This window comes from Crocuta crocuta, unplaced genomic scaffold (assembly GCF_008692635.1).
Source record: "Crocuta crocuta isolate KB4526 unplaced genomic scaffold, BGI_CrCroc_1.0 scaffold221, whole genome shotgun sequence".
Classification (NCBI taxonomy): domain Eukaryota; kingdom Metazoa; phylum Chordata; class Mammalia; order Carnivora; family Hyaenidae; genus Crocuta; species Crocuta crocuta.
The window spans coordinates 4,642,726-4,647,468 of NW_027528610.1; positions in this window are offsets into that span (position 1 = coordinate 4,642,726).

Sequence of the window (4,743 nt, forward strand, 5' to 3'; positions counted from 1 at the left end):
ACATTCCCGCGGCCCTTACCTGATTTACAACCACCCAACAGCTCAATGAGCCAGCTGTGAATGTGCACACGTGCTTCAGTGGATCTGGACTTGGTCATACGCAGTCCAGGACAAGGAAAACTTCAAGTAGGTAAAATTGCTAGCTACCCACTTCCATGAATGAAACCCTAAGCCGTATTGAGAGAAGCCTACTTATCTTCACCACCTGTGCCTTGCAGAAGACACACAGTGACGGAAGAGAATGCCTGAATGTGGCAGAGACATGCATTTCTTGCAATGCGTGTGCCAGAGACATGAATTTCCTTTCCATTCTCTGTGGGATGTGTTTCCAAAGACACAACAGAAAATAACAGTGATGAATCAGTTCCTGGCAGAGCCGTAAATCTTAACACAGAGGAATGACTGGTAGCCTGCCCGATGACAGAGGGATTCCCCTTCAAATTACTGCATTAGCTCAGATTTATAAACAGTTATTAAAAATACAGAGGAGGAGGTCCCAAACCACCAGCTTTCAACATTAAGAACCAGAGAACTCATAATCATCCATTTTATTTCCTAGAAAAGACCCCCACTTGCCATATATTAATGAAGAACTCACTTGAGTCCCTCTCTGTTATCAGCACATCATGATTTTGGCACTTCTAATTGGTGCTCACCCAGTAAATGGAAATTTCACCTTTTTTTGTCTTCAATCAGTCAGATGACTGATTTCTTGTAGAAATATATACAAACATTCAAACTATGGGTTGATAGCAGTGGCTTAATGGGATTTCTCATACTGTATTCCAGTATGTCACTGAGGAGCCCCATGTTTTATTTCCAGAGTATGCTGTTTTCTCAGCATATAGAGATAGATGCACGACAGATGAGTGAGAAAGAAATTTGGCTACTCCCCTGTCCACAGATTACATTGCCTGCCCGCCCCCCCCTCCCCACCAGCCGGCCCTTCTGTTTAGTTGTTTTTTTTGCTGTTGTTGTGTTTTCCCTAAAGGAAAGATTTTATTTATTTATTAATTTCTTTATTATTTTATTATTATTATTATTTTTTTTTTTGATGGAGAGAGAGCAGGGGGCCGACAGAGAGAGAGGGAGACGGAGGATCTGAAGCAGGCTCTAGCTCGACATGGGTTCAAATTCATGTACTGTGAGATCATGACCTGAGCCAAAGTTGCACGCTTCACCAACTGAGCCACCCAGGTGCCCCTAAAAGAAAGATTTTAGTGCCAACGGCGTGTCTGGGTCTGGGCTCTGAAAATATATGTGGAAGAAGAAGGTAGCACGTGAGGTCTTCATGGCATTAGCATCATGGGTTGCCAGTGACCAGGCATCAGCCCTTTTCAGATATGAATCCTCCAACTTACTTGTACTCTTCACACCCATTCTGGAGTTTTCCATTCCTTTCCTTGCTCCACAGTTTAAAGTTAATCATGATTCAATGGCGAATATCTGGGAAATGTCCATCCATCAAGTGAGATGATGAGGAACCTTCACTGAGGCAGCGTTGGAACACGTGTTGATGCATCTAGAACAGGCGGGGTCCTGCCGTTGAAATAACTGACGTCACAAGATGGGAAAAATGAATGTAGGGCTGTCAGATTCCAGAAGGCAGGTCTAGATCTCAGAGGCATAAGTCACCAGGAGGCAGAGATAACAAAACAGGAAAAAAAAATTCTAAATGTGCCTCTGTTTCATAACGAACCTTCATTAATATCATTATGACCTATGGTCCATCAGTATTCCAAAAAAATATTGGTGTTTGCTCATAACAGTAGTTTTAATGCCTTTCATGCTATTAGCCACTTAAGACATGTTCAATAAGTACTCTTATCCTTATTCTTTATGTTGCTATTCTTATTATTAATTCAGAGTGTTCTTAGATATTAATAAAGACTTTGCAGACACAGATCATCTATCACCTGCTCACTTCATTATCGTCAGTACTAAGCTTATTCCCGACACGGTAGACACTACACTCAATAAAAACAAAATAATGAAAGCAACATGCTCTTTCTTGTCTGATGGTTAAATAAATATAAAAAGACACTGGAAACCATGTAGAGAAAACAGGGTATAATTATATTAGGAACCGCTGTGAAACAGTCACTAATATTGAGCAATATATTTAGTCCCGACAGAGTTTTCTGTAAATCGAAGTAGGCCTGTTGCCGGCTTGCACTGCATGTTGAAAATTGGAGACATTCACAAAGATGTCAACGGGGTCCCTCAGGAGGGTCCCACGTGTTTCTATTTTGATGCGCCAGACACCAGAAAACACCCAAATGACTTTTAGAAGAGTGTCAGGGCTAGGGACGTATCATTTCAGTCTAACAGTATATGCAAATCTTTCTTTTCCTTTAATAAAAATGGATGTCGTATAGAAAGATTTCCTCCATTAACTAGATACCTTAGAGCAATGACTATCTGATAAACAAATATTTGGGTGTCAGTATTAGTTTATAGTCTCCTTTGGATATGGGTATTTATATACTAATCTGGGTATGAGGAAGCTGGTCTACAGACTTGACTGGATATAAACAAGCAAGCTAGTGTATAGTCTCCACTGGGTATGTGTAAGCTAATATCTATACACTTCAGTGGATATTGATAAGCTAGTCTATAGACTCTAATGGGTATGAAAAAAAGCTAGTCTATACACTTCACTAGGTATAAGTAGTTTGTAGACTCCATTGGGTATGGGTAAGCTAGTTTATAGACTTCACTGGGTGGTATAAGTAAGGTAGCCTGTGGACTTCTTTCATAGAAATAGATCCATTTACATGGTGGGTGTGGGTGGGAAATGCACAAGTGAACGTGACAAGGTATCAGGATGAGCTAATATTCTTAGGAACAAACACTCAGATAATAAAAAAAAAATCACCAATGTTTGTGTACTGGATGCAGTCTTGCTTCTGCTTGCCATGTGCTCTGATAATCACCAGGCACAGAATTAAGCATAAGAGAACAACACTGTAACTGGTGCTTGCTCAGTTTTAAGGACTCAGAACCACAAACTACTGCCTGATTCACGTAATAATAATCACAGAGAAGACAGTAATATTACAAGGTGTAATGTGAAGTCCTTTGGCCAATGGAGAAATTTGTCTCAATGTGTGATTGGTTAGAGAATGATTCTTAGAACTCAGAATGATTAATAGTGTTGAGGGTTTAGAAAGACATAAGCAATATTGGACAATCAAATTTGATGATTCTAAATAAGCATAATGCTAATTCAAAGTGTTAATAAAGTACAAGGGTAAATTTGAAAACTCAGCTACCTTTTTAACGTAGGGATTCCACCATTTTTGTTTTTAAAATATCTGTAATAATTTGGCCAATACTTTGTTTAATGTTTGTTGATTGTTGAGCGAGAGGGACAGAGCACAAGCTGGGGAGGGGGAGAGAGGGAGACACAGAGCCTGATGCAGGGCTCAAACCTAAGAACTGTGAGATCATCACTGGAGCCGAAGTCGAATCCTCAACCAACTGAGCCACCCAGGCAATCCTGATCAGTACAGTTCTAATTTTGATAATTTTAACTAGATAGCAAGTAATGAATTCAGTCATTTTAAAGTCACATATTTTGAAATTCTTCTTATGTAGGCCGTAAAAAATTATAATAGTTTGGGATTGGTCTTCCATGATAATACGTCAGTGATGATTCTTAGCTCACAATTTTTTTTGGTTGTTTTTGTTTCTCTGCAGTTAACTGTTTTCTCTAACTGACTAAGAGAATATTAGACATCATAAATGTGAAGAAACTAATTACATCATTGTCCGGGTCTAAGGGAAAGTCAGGAAAATCTGACCATTTATTTCCTATTTCACAAATGTTTCCTAGTAATTAAGTGTGTTCCGTGGCTAAGTCTTGTTGAAATGACAAGTTATTTACACCTCTGTTTTAGATGAGTTTCATTGTGGCATTTTAAACTCCCCAGCTTTTTAAGTTTTAAGACTTGCTAATTGTGTAAGCAGCCAGGCTGCAGAGTCCATATGGGTAGGCTCCAGGGATAATTCAAATGGTCAAGAGTTTGTAATGCAGCTGAACAAAGACTTTGTTTTATATAATACTACATCCTGGGCTCCTTAGTAAACAAATTATTTTTCTATTACCTGCTGCAGAAAGATGGAAGTTGTTTAAAATACAGAACACCTATTATATGCTGGAATTAAGAGTCTTTTATGGCATTAAAATATCCCATGGATGGAGAGAGTCCAAATCACTGGACTCAATTCACGGCTTCACTGAACCCTGACAGATCAATTTAATATGTGAACATCATTAATGTCAACATTTCTCATGCAATTTAAGGCTCCCACCATATGATATAGGGTCACAGTCAGGAATTGGACTTGGAAAGATAGTTTTAAGAAAAGCCATTAAGACTTAGGAATATGAGAAATTACAGTGGTTAGTAAAGTAGTATGAAATATTCTAGAACATTCTCCATTTTAAAGATACCAGATACTAAATATGGAGTGAAATTTACTACAAATGAGGTGGACAGGTATAGATAATTGTTTCAGAGCTCACACCTGAGATTTACTGCGTGTATACTCCATCTAATACATATGCAGCACCTATAGATTCATCCCTAATCCCCTTTCTTTTTCTACCATCTCATTTCTTGTGAAGAACAGAGGCAGTCACAGCAACATGGAAATCCATCAGAGATGGATGGGCCCTGCTTCTTAGGCACTGAGTCCTAAAATAACATTCCTTTTGTCTTTTCCATATGCCAGAAG